The sequence below is a fragment of the Lactuca virosa genome, chromosome 8 (assembly GCF_052849685.1).
Source record: "Lactuca virosa cultivar CGN04683 chromosome 8, Lactuca_virosa_CGN04683_v6, whole genome shotgun sequence".
NCBI lineage: Eukaryota > Viridiplantae > Streptophyta > Magnoliopsida > Asterales > Asteraceae > Lactuca > Lactuca virosa.
Window position 1 is genome coordinate 23,497,397 of NC_136433.1, and position 24,577 is coordinate 23,521,973.

A 24,577-nucleotide genomic window follows, 5' to 3' on the forward strand; every position below is an offset into this window, starting at 1 on the left:
CTCTCATTGGTGTCCTTAATAGGGTAAGGGCACTAAATGATTTCTATAGTTTATTTACTTCTCATCTGTTTCTTTCTCGGAATTCTCCTAATGAAATTATGTTGGTTGCTGGAGTGACTACATCTATCTAAGGGGTTTATACGAGAATGGGAATGTCTAAAGAATCTATGAGAAAATTTAAATTTTTACGAAGGTGATCCTTTATGGTCCTTCTATAATCATATGGTGTGTACCGATTATATATAATCCAGATCAAATAGACATTCGAATAAGTAATCCTACTCTAAAACCACATCCAAACAAGGAAAAGGAAGTAGAGTGAAAATCACATATTCTAAGTCTATAAAATCTCAACTATATATAACCTTACCATATCCATTTAGTAATTATAGTCTTATCAGAAAAGATCTTTTTAACATTTCCCCAAAGTTATTTATGGTATCTAAAATACTTCCATAGTATTTTAATTATAAGTTTGATTCTTGGACTTCTAGATATAAGAACTTGACAAGTTTTCAGTTTTCTTGATAGGGCATCCTAAAATACTCCCATAGTATTTTAATCTTTATGTTTGGTTCTAGAATTCTTCTGGTACCTAGGTAAGTTTTAGACTTGTTGCAACACTACAATCACTCCCAAATACATGTTGGTCATATCTCAAATGAATATAGTTGATCATGCTATATTGATCCCAGATATGATTACGTCACTGTCTAGGTTTAAATGTAATGTCCAACATCCAAATACTTTTGTTTTGTTCTTCTTGTGATACTCATTCTAGTATATATATATTCTGCATGTACTTATACTTTTATAAAATATTGTTATATTTTTAAAGTATAACTCTTGGTCAGAGTGTTTTTATCCCAATGGGTTTATAGTTGTATATCTTTTATGACTGATATACTGAGTTCACTATAAACACTGCTCTGATACCAATCTGTCACACCCCCAAACCAGAACGGCGGAAACGTTCAGGGGCGTAGGACTTCATGTAAGTATCACAACACATGCAATATAGTAATCAAAGTACAAACAACCATTGCATTAATAAGTATAAGTTTTACATAAGTGTTTAAACATTACATATTCAAACACCAAAGTAGGTACAGTAGAAGACAAGAGTCACAGTACGGTACTAGGTAGTCTTCTCAAAAGCTTCGGGAGTGTACATGTCTACTGGATTCCTGAGAATACAAGTTATTTTGAAAGAGTAGATCAACATTTAAGCTGGTGAGTTCATAAGTATTTTAGTTCTATAAAGTATACTCTAAGTTCTTTGGAAAAGTTCGCTGGTTCCTCCAGAAAATCCTATGTTTCCTGAGGTGATAAACTGATAACCTCAATAGTTCCCTCTGCAAAATTACTTAGTTTATACTAGTTATATATAACCTAATATCGAATGGACAGTTAAATGGGTGTATCTGCCCTAAGCCCACAACCAAACAAGGAACAGGAAGTAAGGCAGAAGTCACACATTTCACTGTCAATCGGATATTACTTATGTATAACTCTGATGTAAAAACTAAGGAATTATAGAATTAACCACTAAAGGTCATTTATACTAGTTTAAAGAGAGTGAATGACTAAGTTCCATTTGATAATTAGTTTTAAATCCCCATAAATCTGTTTCCGAATAGTAGTTTTAAATCCCCATAAAACCGTTTCTGAATAGTAGTTTTAAATCCCCATAAAACCGTTCCATTTTTAAAAGTAGTTTAATCCCATAAACCGTTTCATTTGTAAAAGTGTTCTTAGTTATATCCGTTCTACAGTAAAACATTGGTATTAATCCTGGAAAGTATTGTATTATCCATAATACTGATTTGTGGTTTTAAATGTTCCAAAACCAGAAGTACAAGTATATTTGCCATACTTGATTTCATGATACGTAGTTTTTACTGTAAGTAAAAACTAACAGAAGGTATATTTGGTCAGGATGTAATTATCTTTTCTTACTGTTTTAAGAGAAGTATATTACTAAGTAATTTACTCGTTGATTTATCCATGTGAGTTCTATTAACCATACTAATATGACTGATGTGCCTGATGCGACGTTCTTCAGGCGTCGGAAACGATATGACATTTGACACCCTAGGCCTGCCGGCCAAACTGTAGCGAACAGTCAAGGTGCGGGATTGTCAGTCCCATATAGATCTATACACAAATTCACGCCCTCCCTACAGGAGATTCTGGTTAATAAGTCAGGACTTAAGGTCGTACTTACATAAGTACACCATGAAGAGTCTCACAAATTTATTGTTTCAACGAGCTTACGATGTATTATTACCCCGTGATTGCTAACTCTGGTACGTTGTATTTATACCCCTGTTAATGCAAACCCGGTATGATGTATTATTACTCCGTGATTGCTAACCCTGGTACGTTGTATTGTACCCTTGTTAATGCAAACCCGGTATGATGTATTATTACCCCGTGATTGCTAACCCTGGTACGTTATATTGTACCCTTGTTAATGCAAACCCGGTATGATGTACTATTACTTCTTTAATATATTATCCTTATACTAAAAGTATTATACATATGCTGGTATAGATAAATGAATTGTTGGTAATTTCATTGGAAAGTATACAATCGTGAATCATACTTGTATATTTAGTTTTGAATCATAAAATATATCTATTATAATTTATATGTTCTATCTGATTAGCATGATTTCTCATGGATGAACACCTTTGCTCAGCATGATACAAAGGTAATGATACTGAATGAAGTAACCTTTTATACTCATATATGTATAATATATATAATTAAGAAGGAAACGACCTTCAGACAAATAACACCACCTTAATTCCACATCCAAACAAGGAAAAGGAAATAAGATAATTCATTAGTCCTAAGCCCTTCAAATCTTATTTATATATTTATACATATATAAACATGACTTTGGCAATTATAATTTGAAATAGTTTATAAAGCCTTTTTCAAAGAATTTAACGAAGTTTACATGACTTTAAAGATTTAACATGGCTTTAAGTCATTTTGGAAGTATTTGGTAATCCTTAAAAGCATAAGGAAACCCTTTGTGTGATTATTATCACATACAATTAGTTACACAATTTAGATTGTGTTCAACTTCTATTCCCCCCTATAAAGCATTTAAAACCATTTAAAAAGGTATATTATATGGGTAGGAACTCACTTGATAAGTGGTGATTTGGGCAGCGTTTCGTTTCTATAGATGATCTTTTTTGAAGAAACCGCGAGTTTTTGATTAAAAACAAGGCTTTATGCGGGCAGCACTTCGACTGGAAAGAGGTTAACTTCTCAAAAATTCTGCGGCTTCAGGGCTTGCTTCGGGTTTTAGATACAATACCGGGGCCTTGGGGGTTGTTTGTGAGGTTATGGAAGTGAAAGGGGTGAAAAAGGACCAAAAATGGTGTAAAAATGGTGAAAAATCCGGAGAGTCTCGCACCCTTTATATAGGTGCGAGGGTTCGGTCCGAGGCTGGGAGAAGTTGCCGCGTGTTCGGACAGGTGGCGAGGGGAGAAGCTTCGGTTCGGAAAGCTGGCGAGGGCGAAGGGGAGTCAGCAGCCACGTGTCAGAAGGAGAAGCGAAGCTGGAGGCGGTCTCGGATGCGCGTCGGACCAGGAGAGGACCGAACTTCGGTCCAATCAGGAGGTGCCACGAGTACTTCGGTCCAATCAGCAGCGAACACATGTCCGACACGGGGAGGTCTCGCATGCGAGGTGAAGTGTCCGGATGCCAGCCATGCGAAATTTCCCGGTTTTCAAGATTTTTCGATTTTTGTGCCCGAAACTTGCGAAATTCATAACTTTCGCATACGAGCTCTGTTTTCGACGTTCTTTATATGCACGCGTAGGTAAAATTATACTCTACGACTTTCCTTTAGACTTAGTCGGCTAATTTTGAATTTATTTTTAATATTATTATTTTTAACAGACCGGGACAGGAATTCCGTTAACTTCTTTATCCGACGTCCGTTTTCGTCTGTCTTTTTACCGTTGTACTACTTTTGACGAGACCTTCGATTCTCGTTTAAGTTGTGTCGACTAAATATCGATCGATTTATATTTCAAATTTTTAGCTGTCTCCTGCTAAACCGAAACTTAGAAAAATCATAACTTCCTCAAACGAAGTCAGATTTTTACGTTCTTTTTATGAAAGTTCTCGGTTTAACATATTCTACAACTTTCATTTAGATTGTTAAGGCTAAAAAGCCTTTTATCGAAAATTCACATTTTACACTGAACAGTGTTTTGCCGGTTTTGTCGCGGATCTTCGATTGGTCATAACTTCTTCGTTATAACTCGGATTTCAGTGTTTTTTATATTTTTGGAAACCTTGTTACAATCTCTACCACTTTGTTCATCCCAATCACGATTATTGATCAATTTATTTTTGACCTAAATTTTACTGGTGTTACAAAGTTAGACCAAAACACAAAGGGCTTCGTGTCTGTAAAAGCCATTCAGAGGAACGATGCAAACACGAAGGGCTTTAAGGATCTGTAACGGATCCATCAACTAAAAATAGGGGGTTTGGTTGCACGGCTGCTGCAGACGAGGAGGAGGCTCTAACGGCTGGTGGTGGAGTGATGAATGATCTTCTTCTAGACGCGTAGGGTTAATAAGGGATGAACAATCGGTGATTTACAATTTATTTTCCAATTAAAGAGGTTATCAATTCATTTAACAATTACCAAAAATAATTATTGCTAACATTACCAAATTGCCCTTTTGGAATGATTGACTCACAATCATTCTTACATCCACACAATACTTATTTAGAATACTTGAACATATCTTTATATATATATATATATATATATATATATATATATATATATATATATATATATATATATATATATATAACACTATCCACTATTTCTTATTAATTTTGTGTGTGTGAGAGTATTGTGTATTTACATAATTTTGTGAGATTGCAGTTATATTTATTGTAATTAAAACCAGTCATATATACCTATACACTATCCATTATTTCTTATTAATTTTGTGTGTGTGAGAGTATTCTCACATTTACATAATAATTGTGTTTCTCATTGAATATATATATATATATATATATATATATATATATATATATATATATATATATATATATATATATATATATATATAAAGGAAAACTTAAACTAACCAAATATTTAAGGCAATTTGAAGAAACTGATTATTATTATTTTTGCTGTAAAATGACCATCTACTTTGAAATAATGCATCCTAAAATGAAGCTATCCAGCCCAGCCCAATCAGTATCGCAGTAACACAGACAAATATGACGTCATGGGTGTTGTTGCAGTGTTGTAAAACTCGGCCAACTCGACCGAGTACTTAGAACCGACCTCTTACTGAGAGTTAAGCGAACTCGGGAAAATAACTCGAAATTCGGTCAAAATCGGATCAACTCGGTCAAATTCGGACCAACTCTGTCAATTCGGCCAAATCGGTTAAACTCAGCCAATTTAGTTAAACTCGGTCAAATGGTCAAAATTGACTTAATTAGAGAAAAAATCAAGAATTTTAAGATGAATATGTATATTATATACTTTATCTAACATACTAATCCTAATACTAAAGTAAAACACTAGGTAAAGAAATTGTATATGCTTTCCTCTCTCTCATTCTCATCTTCATTGTTTTCATTATTAAAATCTTTACTATTTTGAACTAGTTTAATATTGAAACATGTATCTTTTTTATTGATGCTTCACATACTTTATTATAAATTTTGATAAACATATTATTTTTCATTTATATAATTTCCCAAAAATTAATTTCTTTATAACATACCATATCCGGCTACTCCCCGAGTACTCTCCGTCTAGGTCGAGTACCCGCTACTCCCTAGTTGACCGAACGAATGCCAAATAGTGAGTTCAATAACATTGTGGTGATATACCCCCAAAAGATCCTCATGATTATCTTCTATATTCATGTCCTTGTAACTTTTCATCGTACTAAGGGTGGCGACATTACTCTCCTTTAAAATTATCTGAACGTTAATTAATTTCGTTTAGTTTTACATGTGATCATAGACGTCTTTCAAGTGTTACACACTATATTCAATTCCAACTTCAAAGATCTAAATGAATTCATTTGTTTCAAAACATTAATCATAGTATAAACATAAAAGTTATTGAGTGCTAAAATCTCCGGTGGATGCGATACAGTCAATCCGTGCCCTTCTTTAGTTAACACAAAAACTGAAACAATTTAAACTTAGAACCGTAAGCACAACGTTTAGTGAGTTACCTAAGATACCATATACAACACATAAAAATGGGCCATACCTTAGGGGTATATTTCAACCCATGTGAATGATATGGTCCACCCATAGTCTTACAATCACTTTCGTTTCTACAACCAAGCTCTAGTCTTTCCTACTTGGTCTCCTCATAGTCTTTCATGCAATTGTCACGGTCCCCCATGGTCTTTCATACAAAACTCACAAAGACAATCGAGCTGTAACGTCCCAAAAACCATGGTAATTTTTTTTCATTTTAAAGAAAATAAAAGTCGTTTTCCATGAAACCATAATTCATCAAAATCGTTGTTTCACCACATGATGTAAAATCAGAGTATCAAAGTCATAACATCTCTCAAAACATAATGACCAATTGATGATGTACACAGTCACACCTTCACCTTGCCCCGACCCTCAAAAGTACCAGAAACATTTAAATCCAAAACTGTAAGCCAAAGCTTAGTGAGTTTCCCCAAAATACCCCACACAACAATACACATATAACGCCTGCATGCAAGGCCTACAACACAAGGCTGGACTGCTATCCGGAGCCTACAACATCCAAGCCGGGCCGCTCCCCTTGGGCCTATAGTATGAACTGGACCGCTCGGGTATCTTGACCTACAACACAAAGTAGGACCCAACCACAATATGTCGACATATGCAAATAACAATAACAAGCAAAAACAGGTAAACATAACAGATCTACCAGTCTAACAGATAGCTACAACATATCAACATCCTAACATACAAAGGATATATACTACAACACAAAGTATAGTGAGAAAACTCACCTCACAGAGAAAAGCAGAAATCCCTACAAATCGTCACACGTAATAAACCGGTATCACACCCAACTAAAGTTTGACCTCAAGTCAAACTCGGTCAAAAAGACAACGGTCAAAAGTCAACAGTCGAGTCACCACGTCGTGGCCAACACCATGGCCACGTCGGGGTGGGTAAACGCCAAAACAGTCGCAAACTCCCTCGCTGCCACGCCGCGGCAGCAACAATGCCACGTCATGGTAACTTCCTGACCAAATTAATTTGTTAAGCTCTTAATCCTTATTTTCAGAGCTCCAAAGCTCAGATCTGGATCGATTAAGGTCATGCATGGATAAAGTTTCCAACTTGATCCCTTCTTTAAACTATAGAAGCCAATATCTAAAACCCTAAGTCAAAAAGTGTAACGATGTCACACCCCCGAACCAGACGGCGGAAACGTTTGAGGGCTCGTGTGACTTAAATTGAAATATCGTCACAATGAATATACATGAAACATAACATAAACATCACCATGTATTAATACATTACAACCGTCATTATTAAAATCAAGTACATTGTTTACATTACATAATCCCAAAACATAAATTGTTTATCAAATGACATCACAAAAGACATTCAGACACAAGCTTGATAATTCTTCATTCTAACGGTTACCTGAGAACACAAGTTATTTTGAAAACGGTCAACATATATAATGTTGGTGAGTTCATAAGCAGGTTTGATATGAAAATGTTTTGTATTGTTTGTAAAACCTAGAAAATCCGATATTTTCTGAAACAAAAATTGTTTACGAAAAAGGTGTGATGATCCATAAGTATACGTGTATATGATTTCAAAACATGTAAAAGTGAAATGTCTTTCATAACAGTTTCTTGTATTATAGTTGTTGTAAGTAAAAGTAAATAATGTTGTTCCCCCGAAAAACCCGATGTTTTCCGATATAAATAGCATGATAGTTTTGTATTATTGTATTGTCACAGCATATGAATATGATTTCCCATGATTACTTAGATGGTAATAGATCTCTATGTGAGTCGTTATAACCATGCATAATAATGACTAATTCGCCTGTCTTGGCATCTTATCGAATGCCGGTCTTGAATTAAGATTTTGTCACCCTAGACTGGCCGAGTCTAACTGTAGCAAACAACTTAGGTGTGGGGGAGTCACCCCCGTATAGATCTATACACAAACTCTCGCTCTCCCTGCAGGAGACTTTGATTATAACTACAGACTACGACCGACACTTATTGGTGTCACCCGTTATTTCTCACTAAATCCAAATGAAATTGAATAATATTGTTTTACAACCCGATTTATGTTTACTTGTATAAAAGGTAAGCCTAACAGACGAATAAAAGAGGACAACGAAGGCTCACTAACTTTGTATGTTATTACAGGCTGTCGAGTATGCTACGGACACGTTATAGCCCATTAAGCATATTATAAAGGTTTAGGGTCTTATTAGCAATGCAAATGGACCATTAAGGCCCAATAGCATATTAAAGCTGATAAAGGCCCACTAGGTATGTAATTGGGTCACCGGAAGCCCAATAAACATGTTTGAATATATTGGGCTCAATAATCATGATATTGGGCCACAAAGGCCCAATAGCACGAATACAAAATGTTTGAGCCCAACCATTGAATCATCTATAGTTCATTGATCTTAAGTTCGCAATGTAGGTATTTATTGTAAGTTCGATGTTTGTTCGAAGTATTAAAATGTTTTGACGTTTGATTTATAACGAAGCTTGGTTATACGTATATATACATATATATTTTTTAAAACCATGCGTTATAAACTTAATATTATTGACCCAATAATTTAATATTCGTCTAATTGGCCCAAAAACAATTAGTTTGACCATCTCAGCCCCTTTATCTATAAAAATGGCACTTTTAGTCCCCTTTTATGAAAATTGACATTTTTGGTCCTTAAACCGTTTTTCTTGACGTTTTAGACCCAAACTTTATTTGAAATAATAAATTCAGCCCAAAACTATTGTATTTGCCATTTCCAGCCCTTAGTTGAAAAAAAGTTTACATTTTTGGCTCAATTTCCGCAAGTTTTACAATTTTGACCCCAAAGTCGAAAACTTTGCATTTTTTGTCCAATTTTTACATCAAAGTCATTTTCAGCCCCTAAAAATAGTTTATTCACGTTTTAGACTCATAGTTTGTTAAGTTTTCGAATTCAGCCCCTCAACCTTTCATTTTTTCACAACTTTGGGCCCAAAAACTCGTGAGGCCCAAATTAAAGCCCAATAAGCTAAAATTTATATTTTTGACCCCTAGAAAAGTGTTATTTTCATAAAAGTTAGATTTCTATGTAAATAATACCATTTTGTCCTTATAAAACCGAAAATTTCATATTTTACCCAAACTTTGATTATTTTTGCAAAAATGACACTTAAAAGTACTTTGACTTTGTTTTCACTTCTTTAGCCTAAAGATCCTTAGATCTTTGAAGTAAGTTGTTTATTATGTACATTGTCTATGTATTCTTCACACTTTAGCCATAGATTTCAAGATTTAGCAAATAACATCATATTTTCACAACATAAACCAAAGAAATCACATATAACAAGCATACACACATAGATCAACACATAGTACTTGTATTCTCCCCCCAAAAACAAGTAAAAACTGAAAACAAGGGGGTATGAACTCACCTTGGATTTGTTGGTTCGGTTTTGGAGATATAAATGGAAGAGGTTGATGTTATTTTCGGCCCTAGTAAGCTTCTTGAGAGGACTTTGGTTTAGGTAGCTTCTAAGGAGTAGATCACGAAAATTGCATGAGTTAGGAAGAGGTTTTTGATGAAATAAAGAAACTAAGCCATGGATCTAAGTAATAACTTACCAAAGATGATGATTTTTATGGAAAAACCTTCTTGGAATGCCCTAGATCTCGAAATTTTTGAGAGGAAATGAGAGGTTGTTGTTGTGAGTGTTTGAGAGAAAATTCAAGTGAGGTGTGTGTGTGTGTGTGATCCTCGGACGAAGATAAGAAGAAGAGGGGGGAGGAGAGAAGTGGTGAGGTGATGGATGCATGGGGATGTGAGAAGGGTGCATGTATATCCCCCATACAATTTTGAGGTGTCACCCCCCCCCCCTTAACACCCATTAGTCTTATTTCCTCCTTTTTTTTTATCTTGGGCCGAATTCTTGGGCTAGGAGGAAGAAAATAGATTAATTTGGCCCACTTCTTATCTTGGTTCAAAATTTTGAGGTCCATAAAGAAGTTTTTCGGCCCATTAGGCCCTTAGGGTGGTTCACGGCCCAATTAGCATTAAAAGATTTGGTTTGTGGCCCATTAGGGCTAATTAGATTTGTTATGGCCCAACAAGGCTTATTGGAGTAGTTTAATCCATTTTAGGCCCAATATGGCCCAAAATGTTCAATCTCATGAAGGTGGGTTGAATTAGAGCCCAATTAAGAGTTCTAAGCCCAAACTAGTCAAATTGAAGACTTATTGGTCCATTAGGCCCAATAAGAAAATCCTAGTCCATATTGGACTTAAACCGAGATTTTTAGGGTTTCCAATCTTTTGTTGACTATTTGAGTGTTTGTATAGAGTGTTTGATGGAATTTTGGTGTCATTGAATAAACATCATGCATACTTTCAAGTTTTAGTTACGAATGTTATCATTGTTAATGTTTACAAAAGCATTAGAATTCCTAGTTGTGACAACATTAAGTATCGTATTACAATATTACATGCTAAAATATCCAAAGTATGATAAAAACAAAACATAACAAAATGTCCAAGTATTCTTGCTGACCGACCTGCTCAACGATTTCCTGAGAATACAAGTTAATTTAAAAGGTCAACATATATAATGTTGGTGAGTTCATAAGCATGTTTGAGAAAATGTTTTGTATTACTTTGTAAACACCAGAAAATCCGATATTTTCTGAAAAATAGTTTGAAATGTTTGTGCCCGATCTTGTATTAATGCATGTGTGTTAATGTTCGTGAGAGTATAAAGAGAATGACCTCAGACATCCCGATGTTGTCGGCTTATGAGAATGTTGGAATCTCAACACCCGAGGTTGAGTACCAGCGCGTGTAGGTTACCGTGTTTTCCAACAAAAGATGGTTTCCCGTAAATTTTATAATGTTAATTCCTCTAAGTGAGCCGTTATAACCATACTTGATAATGACAATTTCGCCTATCATGACGTCTATTAGACTCCGACTTGTTTAAGGTACGGTTTGTCACCCTAGACTGGCCTAGTCTAACTGTAGCGAACAGCTCAGGTGTGGGGCGTCACCCCCGTATAGATCTATACACAAACTCACGCTCTCTCTCCGGGAGACTCTGGTTATAACTACAAACTACGTTTCTACACTCATTTGGTGCCAAACGAAACGTCTCACTAGATCCTTAATCGAATTTACGTGAATAAACATATAAGGTATATTCCAGGCCCAATAAACATGTAAGTTGACAACTAAGGCCCACTAAACATGTATATTATTTCTAGGCTAAACAGGAATGCGAATGTATATCCCGGGCCCAATATACATGTAAAAGGACAACGAAGGCACATTAAACAGGTATATTATTTCCAGGCCTAATAAGGATGTGAATGCCGAAATTGATCTGTGGTTTGTTACGTTGGTTGTTTAAGCTTCGTGGTTTAACAAAATGACATAAAAAGCCCACCTTTTTGTAAAAGGTCATTTTTGGTCCTAAAAACCGAAAATTTACAATTATGGCACATTTTTTGTAAAAATAACATTGTAGGTCCTTTTAAGACCAAAGTTTGCATTTAAGGCTAGTTTTAAGTAAAAATAACATTTTTAACTCACTTTTGTCAAAAATATCATTTTTGTCTTAGTTTTATGAAAATGTGCATTTCGGCCCATTTATAAATAAATTCATCTTTTTGGCCCAAGTTTTAATAAATTCACATTTTCAGTTCTTCTTATCAAAAATTTACATTTTTGGCACAACTTTGTTGAAAATGACACTTAAGCCCACAAAAGTCCAAAAATTTGCAATCTTGGCCCAAAACTCGTAAAAGCCCAAATGAAGCCCATTTATGAACATTTACACTTCTAGCCCTTTTAAGATCACAAATACCATAAAGATTCATATTTATCAAAATAAATCCTTTTTGGTCCCTTAAAACCATGAGTTACATAAAAATACCTCATTTTTGGTTATTTTGTCATTTTTGGCCCTCTTATGCAATTTTCTTAGTTTTAAGCAACTTTGAAGTATTTTAAAACCTTTCTTTACAAAATAAGTTTGCAATAGATGTTATGTTCTATAATTATTTTAACATGTCTTCAAGTTCATGGAGTTTATAACACCTAATCACACATATATCATGAAAAACACACAAATCATGCATACACACATAGACCTACACAAAACAACTTGTATTCTCCCCAAAACATAGTAAAAACCGAAAATAGGGGGTATGAACTCACTTTCATTTGGAGATTTCGGTTTTTTTGATGAAGGATAGATGAGAGCTCGGCCCTAGAAGCTTCTTATGTGGAGTTTTTCGAACTTAAGAAGACCTAAGATCATAAATCACGAAATGGAGTGTTAAGAGAAGTAAGTTTAACATAACATGAAGTTAAACCTTTTTGGTGAAAGTAGCTTACCAAAAGGATGAACCTTTGATGACAAATTGTTGAAAAATCTACACCTCCTCACGATTTTCTTGAAGTAAATGTGGGGGGATTCTTGAAGTTTTAGAGAAGAGTAAAGCTTGAATGAATTTGGTAAGGAAAAATGGCCTTAGGCCTAGTATAAGAAGAGAGGAGGAGAGTGATTTGAAAGGAGGTCATTACATGGAGGATTAATGCTTAACTTGGATGTTTGTGGTGTAATTAGCCTAGATATCCAATAAATAAACATGAGGTGTCACATGCATGTTTAATCCTCACCTTTTCCCTTTTTTTTGTATGGGTGTGGGTCGTGAATGAGGAGGAATGAAGAGAGAAAGAAGTGATTGGGCCTATATTGAACATATTCAAAATTTTTGGCCCAATATGAAGGTTCTCGGCCCATTGGGCCTTTCTTATGGGTTTACGGGCCAAAGGTGGTGAAGGGATGGGGTTTACGGCCCAAAATGAGGAAGGAATGGGGTTTACGGCCCAATAGGGCTTATGAACCCATTTACGGCCCATTAAGGCCCATGATGACAAGGTGAGACATTTTAGGCCCAATAAGGTCCATGAGAAGTCTTATGGCCCAAAATGTTATTATTTAATGAATATGGGTCTATTTAAGGTCCAAATAGGGTTCCTTGACCCAAAATAGTCAAATTGAGAGTTTGCTGGCCCATTAGGCCCAACAAGAGGATCCTGGTCCATTCTGAGTTTGAACCGGGTTATTAGGGTTTCAAACCCATAGCTGAGTATATGAGATGTATTGAATTAGGTTTTGAACTTCACTCAAGAATTTTTGGTTCAAATGGTTGATTTTGAATGAACATAGCACTTGACATCAGCTTAGATTACAAGTTATATAAGAGTTGATCTTTACATGACGACATAATTTATTAGCTAAAAAAAGGCTAGTTGTGACATATCCTTAGGATTTTATTTTTTGAGACAATCATTTGTATTCAAAATATTTTAATATATTGAGATTTTCCTAATAAAAGATAGTATAACGTGTAAAGAAAAAAATATGCGGTTATGAAAAATAGGAGATGTCACAAATCGACAAAAAAAAACCCTCGACTGAGCACTAGTACTAACCTCAAGTTCCTATTTTGATGTTGAAGCTCGTTCATTGAATTCTGCAAACCAGGGGAGATAATGCTTTCATCTTTAACATTTTCTCATTAGCCCAAGCTATAAAAACACATCTAGCTCCCTACAATTTAAGTAATATGTTGTGTTTTAGAGGTATGTGATATAGGGGTATAGTTAAGAAGAAATTAACCTTACCTTCCTAGTGCAAAAATAGAATACTCTTCCAGGGTTTTTGCCATTAGGGTTGATTGGCACTTATAGGAAAGAGAAAAAGAAAGAGATAGAGTCTGGGGGTAGAATAGAAGATAAAGAGAATGAGGGGTGTTACCGTTCTAATAGGTTTTTGAACTAAAAGGATGAAAATACCCCTTATATGCCTAGCATAGAGGGTCTTAAAGTTTGGGATCGACGGAAAACCGATGCACAACCAGACACGCAGTAAAAACAAAAGGTGAGGATTGTCCAAGTGCAAAACAAAAGATAGGGACGAAACACACAACTTTACCCAAACCATAGAGACGATTTCAATATTTATTCTTTAATTTTTTTCAAACTAATTCTTTTTTATTAAAAACCTTTCATTGGTTGTTAAAAACAAAATTTTGATAACACAATATAAATCATAACTCATAACTTATTGAAATATGGTGCTTGAAACACCTGACCATATAACTGAAGTTTCATTGGTCTTTTAATGATTTTAAGATTATAATCATCCGAACACAAATTAGGGAGTGGGTTGTGATTTTTAACTCACTTAATTTAAATGGGTCACCCGTCCAACCCATTTAAATCACTGGGTTGGGTCATATAAATATTATATATTTGTTTTTAATCCGTCTACTCTTTTAATTAATTATATATATATATATATATATATATATATATATATATATATATATATATATAATCTTTTATTTATATTGTTATTTATTTATGTATTAAAAAAACACAACCATGGTTCACATCTCTATCCTTTGTTTCAACAACACTAAACCCTCTAAATTTAGAGTTGGAAAAAATCGACCCAACCCACGATCCCAACTCGAACCCAACCAAATATTAGCAGGTTGGGTTGAGCTTTTCAATCCATTTAGGATAAATGGGTCAACCCGTCTAACGCATTTATTTAAATAGGTTGGGTTGGGTAAATGTTTTCAACCCGTTTTCAACCCACAAACCCATTTAACTTTAATATATATTTAATTTAATAATTATTTAAATATTACCATGTATTAATCTAAGTATTAATTTACAAATTACAATGCTGTATTATTATTTATATTTAAAAAATGCAATCTTAATTGCTATCTTTTTTGTTTGCGCCGACAACACTAGTTACTCTTCAAAATCATTTAGAATTACATATCTTTAATGTTATTTGAATAAGTTTTTTGTATTTGTGAATTGAGATTGTGCTTTTATTATACTTTGAAAGTTTATTTAAGTTTTAAACTAATTTAAGTGGTGTAAATTTTAGTTAATTTATTTACTTTCTTATTTTAAATGGGTTAACCCAGGTTTTAACCCATTTACTTAATATGCCGAGTCCAAGAACAACTCGTCGAGTCCTATGCATGTCCTCACTAAACAGTTGGTTCTAATCGATTTCAGTGCATCCAATTCATATATCCGAGCTTCTAGGGCCGATATAACACGTAAAGTTGCCAACTTTACGTGCATGCATAGAGGTATGAAGCTAAAACACCAAAATAAGCTAGAAATGGGAACCTAGGATTTGGAACAAGACCTTGCTTTGCATAAAGGTAGCTACTTTGAGCTTCTGGGGCTCAATGATGTCCAGATCTATAGCTCACTACCCTAAGGGAGCTCCAATCTCGAGTTTGGACCTTGAAATGTCCCTAAAGTGGCAAAACAAGCATACATGAAGATCTACTAGGAAAATGAACAAGGTAGAGGCTTTATTACCAGATGAAGTAGCAAATGGAAGCTAGCTTCTGAATCTCCTTCTTCTCCTTTGCACCTTCTCTCTTTCCTTCACTTCTACCCTTCCAAGAATACACCAAAACACTCAAAATCAAGAAGGAATCACTCAAGCTCACCAATGGAGGCTATGGTTTTGAGGGGGAACGCTTTAAGGGTGCTGAAGGCTGGGATGGGGGCTATAAGGACGTTTAAATAGGGTACAAACCCTAAGGATTAGGGTTTCCTCCAGACTAGCCTACTCGTCGAGTCCAGGCGCGGACTCGCCGAGTAGATCACTTAAAACCCGCGTCCAACCTGACATCTACTCGACGAGTTAGGGCTACTACTCGCCGAGTAGCTCTTTATAAAAGACATTTAATAAATTAAATACGTACCAGGAACGGGGCGTTACAATTCTCCCCTACTTATCTTAGACTTCGTCCTTGAAGTCTGCTGTCTCTGGAAACAACTCTGGGTAGTGCTTCCTCATCTCTTCCTCGGGCACCCACGTCCACTCCGAACCCTTGCGGTGCTGCCACTGCACCTTAACTAACTCTACTGACTTGTTCCTCAGCTTTTTCACCTTGCGATCTAGGATCGCCACTGGTCTCTCGATATAGTTCAGGCTATCGTCCACCTGAATGTCCTCCAGGGGTACTACTGCTGAATCATCCACTAAGCACTTTCGCAACTGAGAAACATGGAACGTGCTGTGGATCTGGCTGAGCTCTGCTAGAAGATCTAAACGATAAGCAACCTGACCCACCCGGGCCAAAACCCTAAAGGGACCAATGAATCTGGGGCCCAACTTTCCCCTCTTCCGAAATCTGATAACACCCTTCCAGGGTGACACTTTCAAGAGGACCATATCGCCCACCTGAAACTCCAAGTCCGAACGCCTCCTGTCGGCGTAACTCTTTTGTCGACTCTGCGCAGTCTGCAGTCTGCTACGGACCTGCTGGATCAAGTCTGTGGTCTTGAGCACCACCTCAGTGCTCCCGATGACCCTCTGACCGACCTCGCCCCAACAAATCGGGGTCCTACACTTCCTCCCGTAAAGCATCTCGAAAGGAGGGCGGTCAATACTAGCGTGGTAACTATTGTTATACGAAAATTTCGCTAATGGAAGATACGTATCCCAACTGCCACCAAAATCTAGAACACATGCCCGCAGCATGTCCTCGAGAGTCTGAATCATCCTCTGGCTCTGCCCGTCCGTCTGAGGGTGGAAAGCGGTGCTGAAGTGAAGACGAGTCCCCATCTCGTCATGAAACCGCTTCCAAAACCTGGAAGTGAACCGGACATCTCGATCTGATACTACTGATACAGGCACTCCATGCCGTGCCACTACCTCGCGCACATAAATATCGGCTAGCTTCTCGGCCGATATGCTCTCCTGTATTGGTATGAAATGCGCGCTCTTGGTCAGCCGATCCACTATGACCCAAATCGAATCAACTCCACGTGCGGTCCTGGGAAGCTTAGTGATGAAATCCATAGTGATATCCTCCTATTTCCACACGGGAATGTCTAACGGCTGTATCTTTCCGTGGGGTCTCTGATGCTCCGCCTTGACCTTCCTGCAGGTCAGACATCTCTCCATGTACCAAGCTACGTCCCGCTTCATGCAGGGCCACCAATAGTCGGGTCGAAGATCTCTGTACATCTTCGTCGCCCCTGGGTGAATGGAGAACCGAGACTTGTGGGCCTCATCCATCAGTACCTGCCGTACTCCTCCCCAGTACGGTACCCGAACTCTCCCATGAAGGGTCAACAATCCTCGACTGTCATAGTCAAAGGAAGCTACTCGGCCCACAATCCTCTCACACTTCTGCCTCTCCTCCTTCAGGCCCTCAACCTGTGCCTCTCTGATCTGCTCCAACAATGGAGTAATCACTGTCATCCTCAGACATACATCCCTGATCGGGGCTGCTACCGCCTTGCGGCTCAGGGCGTCGGCCACTACGTTGGCCTTGCCCGGATGATAAAGGATCTCACAGTCATAATCCTTTACCACGTCCAACCATCGGCGCTGCCTCATGTTCAGATTCGGCTGATCCATGAGGTACCTCAAACTCTTGTGATCCGTGTAAATGATACAGTGGACCCCATAGAGGTAATGTCTCCAAATCTTGAGGGCGAACACCACCGCCCCCAACTCTAAATCGTGCGTCGGATAGTTAGCCTCGTGAGACTTCAACTGTCTAGAGGCATAAGCTATCACATGCCCTCGCTGCATCAACACTGCTCCCATACCTATGATCGAAGCATCACAGTAAACTACAAAATCCTCTACTCCCTCTGGCAGGGTGAGAATCGGCGCCTCGCATAATCTCTGTCTGAGGGTCTCAAATGCTGCCTGCTGCTCAGGCCCCCAGCGAAACACCACCGACTTCTTGGTCAGTCGGGTGAGCGGAACTGCTATCTTGGAGAAATCCTGGATGAATCTCCTGTAGTACCCTGCCAGTCCTAGGAAACTCCGAATCTCAGTTGGAGAGCTCGGGACCTCCCACTGCATCATGACCTCTATCTTGGATGGATCTACTAGTATACCCTTCGTGACGAGGTGTCCAAGGAACTGCACCTCGCGCAACCAGAACTCGCACTTGGAGAACTTCGCGAACAGTCTCTCCTTCCTCAGCGTCTCTAGCACCTCTCTCAGGTGCTCCTCATGCTGCTCCTGAGTCTTGGAATAAACCAAGATGTCATCAATGAACACTATCACAGACCGATCCAACATCGGTCTGCATACACGGTTCATGAGATCCATTAACGCGGATGGAGCATTGGTGAGTCCGAACGGCATCACCACAAACTCATAATGACCATAGCGGTTCCTAAAAGCGGTCTTCTGCACAACCTCATACCTGACCCGCATCTGGTGATATCCTGACCGTAGATCAATCTTGGAGAACCAAGATGCTCCCTGAAGCTGGTCAAACAAATCGTCTATCCTCGGGAGTGGGTAACGGTTCTTCACCGTCACCTTGTTTAGCTCCCGGTAATCTATGCACATACGGCGCGACCCATCCTTCTTCCTCACGAACAGGATCGGGGCTCCCCATGGTGAACTACTCGGCCTGATGAAACCCTTGTCTAGCAGCTCCTGCAGCTGCGTAGACAACTCCTGCATCTCTGGGGGAGCCAACCGATACGGTGCTTTGGCTATCGGAGCCGCACCCGGGACCAGGTCAATCCGAAACTCAACCTGTCTCTCTGGAGGTATTCCAGGAAAATCCTCTGGGAATACGTCCGGGTACTCTCGTACTACTGGGACATCGTCAACTGTCGCCTTACCCTTCTCCCGGGCATCTATGACATAGGCGACGTATCCTGCGCAACCCTGCTGAACGTAGCGCCACGCTCTCGCTGCTGAACACAGAATCGGTCCGCGCTGTGGCCTCTCGCCCTGAATCACTAACTCTCCCCCACTAGGAGTGCGAACCCTCACTAACTACAGTTCACAATCAATCACTGCCCCATTGGGGCTCAGCCAATCCATACCCACTATAACCTTATTCCCTCGCAGGGGAATGGGAACCAAGTCCACTGAAAACTGCTCATCAAATAACTGCGGCGAACACGCCCTATGTACTCTCGCGACCCTGACGGTCCTGTCATCAGCTATCTCAACCTCAAGTGGGCAATCCAGCTCCTTCGTTTGAGTCCAGTCATACCCAAAAGTGTGCCTGAATCCCTCAAACCAAGGCTCTGATACCAACTTGAAACATCCCAAAAATACAACCCAAAAATTTTCGTTTGAAAACTCTACTAAACCATAATATCAAATATTAAAAGATAAATCCATGGATCATGCGTCTCAAAATGTCATAATAAATTTATCAAATCAACTGATGTCAAAACATATCAAAATATCCGAATAGAACTCCCAGGATTAACTGAAGCTGTGGTGTGTGCCATGCCATCATCCCGAGCTCTTCCCCTTACTAGCGGAAGTACCTGAAACCGAAAACTGAAACTGTAAGCACAAAGCTTAGTGAGCTCCCCCAAACTACCACATACCATACAATAACATATAAAGCAACTACTGGGCCTTGCCCACTGCATCGGACCGAAGTCCGGAAACTGCATCGGACCGAAGTCCGGAACTAACCAGGGCCTCGCCCTCTGCATCGGACCGAAGTCCGGAAACTGCATCGGACCGAAGTCCGGAACTAACCAGGGCCTTGCCCTCTGCATCGGACCGAAGTCCGGAACTGACTGAACATAGCATATCATAATCATAACTACTAGCATAAACACATATACTGCATACTGCATCGGACCGAAGTCCGGAACACATAACACAAAGACATACTTGAATCACAAAGACATCAAGCACACTAAACTACTGCATCAGACCGAAGTCCGGAACTACTGCTAACCAAACGGACCGGCATTGTGGCCATAGACCCATTCCTACTGGAAGGAAACTCACCTCGTAACGCTGGCTGCTAAGGTGCTAAATCTGAGACTGTCTGACTGCTGCTCCGGAACTCCCCGGCTACAAATCTCATAAACACTAAATCAAATACTGATAACTAATCTCAGGGTAAAATGACTATTTTACCCCTGGTCAAAGTCAACTTCCTGGTCAAAGTCAACTTCCTGGTTGACTCTACTCGCCGGGTCCTACTATGAACTCGCCGAGTTCCCGGACTCACACTTCTCTAACTCGCGACTCGACTCGCCGAGTCGGGATGTGGACTCGCCGAGTCCCTCTACTTCCAGGTCCTTGTTCTAACTCACTGAGTCCTCTTCCACTCGCTGATTCAACTCACAATTCTAAAATCGGAGAAATCGGGAGGATTTGCGCTCCGACTCGCCGAGTCCAAGAACAACTCGTCGAGTCCTATGCATGTCCTCACTAAACAGTTGATTCTAATCGATTTCAGTGCATCCAATTCATAGATATGAGCTTCTAGGGCCGATATAACACGTAAAGTTGCCAACTTTACGTGCATGCATAGAGGTATGAAGCTAAAACACCAAAATAAGCTAGAAATGGGAACCTAGGATTTGGAACAAGACCTTGCTTTGCATAAAGGTAGCTACTTTGAGCTTCTGGGGCTCAATGATGTCCAGATCTATAGCTCACTACCCTAAGGGAGCTCCAATCTCGAGTTTGGACCTTGAAATGTCCCTAAAGTGGCAAAACAAGCATACATGAAGATCTACTAGGAAAATGAACAAGGTAGCGGCTTTATTACCAGATGAAGTAGCAAATGGAAGCTAGCTTCTGAATCTCCTTCTTCTCCTTTGCACCTTCTCTCTTTCCTTCACTTCTACCCTTCCAAGAATACACCAAAACACTCAAAATCAAGAAGGAATCACTTAAGCTCACCAATGGAGGCTATGGTTTTGAGGGGGAACGCTTTAAGGGTGCTGGAGGCTGGGATGGGGGCTATAAGGACGTTTAAATAGGGTACAAACCCTAAGGATTAGGGTTTCCTCCAGACTAGCCTACTCGTCGAGTCCAGGCGCGGACTCGCCGAGTAGATCACTTAAAACCCGCGTCCAACCTGACATCTACTCGACGAGTTAGGGCTACTACTCGCCGAGTAGCTCTTTATAAAAGACATTTAATAAATTAAATACGTACCAGGAACGGGGCGTTACACCAATCTAGGTCGACCCATTGCCAGCTCTATCTAAATCACACTCCTCAATCATGCATCACGTTGTTCAACTACAAATTGTCGAGCTCGAACCCTATATTCAACCGGTCATGCTCTACTTTTTTGTGATTACATCTCAGCTTAACAACCACTCTACGGTTATCTCTCTCTCTCTCTCTCTCTCTATATATATATATATATATATACACACACACACACACACTAATAAATAAAGATCCATTATGTCACATGTCATTCTCTCATTCAATTGACCAAATGTTCTTTCGTCATAATTTTGAGATATTTATTTTTCACTTGTCAATTACTTCATTTTTCATTTTCTAATATATCATTAATTTAATTTTCATAAATTAAATATACTATAATGACTATATTAATTTCAAATTTCAAATTTCAATTTTAATTTTAAATTTTCCACTTGTCCTTTACTTCATTTTCCAATATATAATTAATTTAGTTTCCATAAATTAAATATATCATAATGACTATATTAATTTCTAATTAAATGGCAATTCGAAGCAATGGTTTGGGAGTGGATTCTTAACTGGTGTGGTATAACAATTAATAAGTTCCAGAAAGTCGGTGACATAATCAGGTTTGCTTCAAAATGGGGACAATGTAAGATAAAAGGAGGAACCTTATTAGCATTTGTTATTGTGCTCTATTGTAGATATGGAAGATGAGATTGAGGAGTGAGATTTAGTGGGTTAGTTGTTATTGGTACCAAGGATAGAGATGAGCACCAAGGCTACAAATTTTTGAAACATAAATAATAATATAATATTATAACGAAAAGATTAACCATTATTATTAAATATAATATTATTTATATGATCTCACTCCATAATAATAATTATAATATTATATATTTACGTATTTAAGTTGTCAAATTTAACTTGTTTCCAAGTTATGTTGTTTAAGTATTTGTAACTTTTAATCTATTTACATTTTTAATTTTATATGGGTCAACTTGTGTTCAACCAATTTATTTCATAAGTTTGGTTAGGAAATACATAAAAATGTCAACCTAATGAGAAGTCATATATCTAAGGAGAAATTAAATATCCTCCTATTTATTCTACTTACTCATCTTCATATTACTTTTAGATAATAATAAGTGTAATAAAAATTTATTAATTTTATTAAATATGACAAGTGTCAAAATTTTCGGTTTGTAGGAAGATAGTAGGAGAATATTTGATTTCTCCTAAATTCATAAAAGGTTGTATTGGGTTGGAAATCTCAACCTATTTAAGTACAGACTTTTTCTTGGATTCAGTTGGGTCAGTTGAGATTTCAACCTATCTAGTAATTGAGTTGAATATGAACCAACACATGTTGATCCATTGTCATTTCTAATTGAGATATTGTGTAGTTATAGATTTGGAATTCAAATATAGTGCATATATAACTTGAAGAATCAAGAAAAACATATCAATATATCATATGACTTTTTAATATACTCTATAAATAAAAATCATTTATGCCACTTGTCATATTCTTATGCATTTTGACCGATGTAATTTTTTGGTTAATTCTTAGAAATTAATTGTCATTTGTTATTTTGTGGTAATTTTCGATTTTCTAATTAACTATTCTAACTTTTAGGTTATAAAAAGTAATTGTGTCATTAATTTGTTTCCTTATATTTTAAATTTTAATATGTTTTCTTCAATGTATATAATTCAAAATTGATATGTTTCTTTAAAAGTTTATTGTCATTTTAGACAAAATGATCTACATAGGAAAAATAATTAAACCTTTATTGTTTTACATTGCTAAAACTAAAAAAAGATTATATGACCAACATATAATTATTTCACAATAGTTTGTTTTATTAGTATAAATTGAATTATTTATTTATTCATCATTTTGTTTTCATTTATTTTGAAATTTTACTATAAAAAGTACTTAATGTTTACATCTTGATATTTAATATATTCTATAAAAAAATACTTAATATTTATATCTACATATATACTTTTTTTAATCAGCCGGTGTAGTCTACGGGTCATACACCTAATATATAATTTATGAATTTTTAAGAAGAACGTGACAAGTGTATAAGTGGAATATATATTTTCTTTAGAACGGCAAGTGGAATATACATATAAAAGATTATAAATAATAATGTAGATAAAATGTTTAATGACATCCATATCAAACTTGCATAAGTAATTAAGTATACGATGAGGGGACATGCATGTAACTTGGGACCACGTAATTACATAATGCCCCATTAAAATGGGACCATAAATTTGAAGTATTTTGGACCATGAAAACTTAATATTATATACAAATAGGAAATAGCTAATGAGTCATTAAACTAATTGATTTAATCAAACGGCAACACAAAAACCAAAAATTTATCTAGATTAAAGTATGGTTGATTGTTTTACCATTTTACTATAAACTAAATGCCACAATTTAAACTAATATTTAACAAATAAAAAAAATTATAAGTCCAGTGAAGGATAACTAATTATTTTAACATTTCTAAAAATTCATAAATAAATTAGAATGGTAGTGTTCTTTCATGTTTTAACACATACCCTAGTCTAGGTATCCTAGTAATATGTCTTTTTAATCTACGTATATCACTAGGTAAAATCTGATGAGAGAAACAGAGAAACAAAAAAGAAATTAAAGAAAGAGAAAGAGACAGGCTTACAATTCGAAATAGGAAACACCGGATATAAAGAGCATAAAGGTTTGATCGAGAGGAGATGTCGGAATAAAGCACTGCCGGCGCCGACGAAGGTCTTTGTTGGAGTAGCAGTCAAGAAACCACAAAACGTACTGATCAGGAGAGATAGAGATCGCAATAGAGGCCAATTAAGAGATAGAGACCCAGAGAAGTATTCACTGGACGGAGATGAAGGCTGAGCGGCAGTAGTCGGCCGGCAATTGTCTAGTGAGAAATCTGGTGGAGGTAAGCACTTTGGTGCATGAGATATTTCCGGTGAGCGGTTCTTTCTTTCCGGCGGCAACGATGCTTCTTTTATTTAGCGTTTTATCGTTTCTCATTGTACCATAGTTTATATATATATATATATATATATATATATATATATATATATATATATATATATATATATATATAAATGAAACCTAAATTGCCACATGTCCTCTTTTTAGATTCTTGCTTTGTCACGTGACATTTTTCTAGACTATAAGTTAATTGTTTTCCCGCCCATCTTATACCCTCTCCTGACTCGGAAATTTGAATCTCATCCTATATACTTTTG

The 24,577-nt window shown here is 37.2% G+C and overlaps 1 long non-coding RNA gene across 1 annotated transcript; it reads right to left on the minus strand.

Annotated features, from left to right (window-relative positions):
- Nucleotides 1-19,462: 19,462 nt before the first annotated feature.
- Nucleotides 19,463-24,360, minus strand: LOC145133082 (uncharacterized). Its single transcript, XR_013718386.1, has 2 exons — nucleotides 24,001-24,360; nucleotides 19,463-19,650 (listed from the first exon to the last, which is right to left on the minus strand). It is a non-coding gene; the product is annotated as an uncharacterized LOC145133082 (long non-coding RNA).
- Nucleotides 24,361-24,577: the final 217 nt, after the last annotated feature.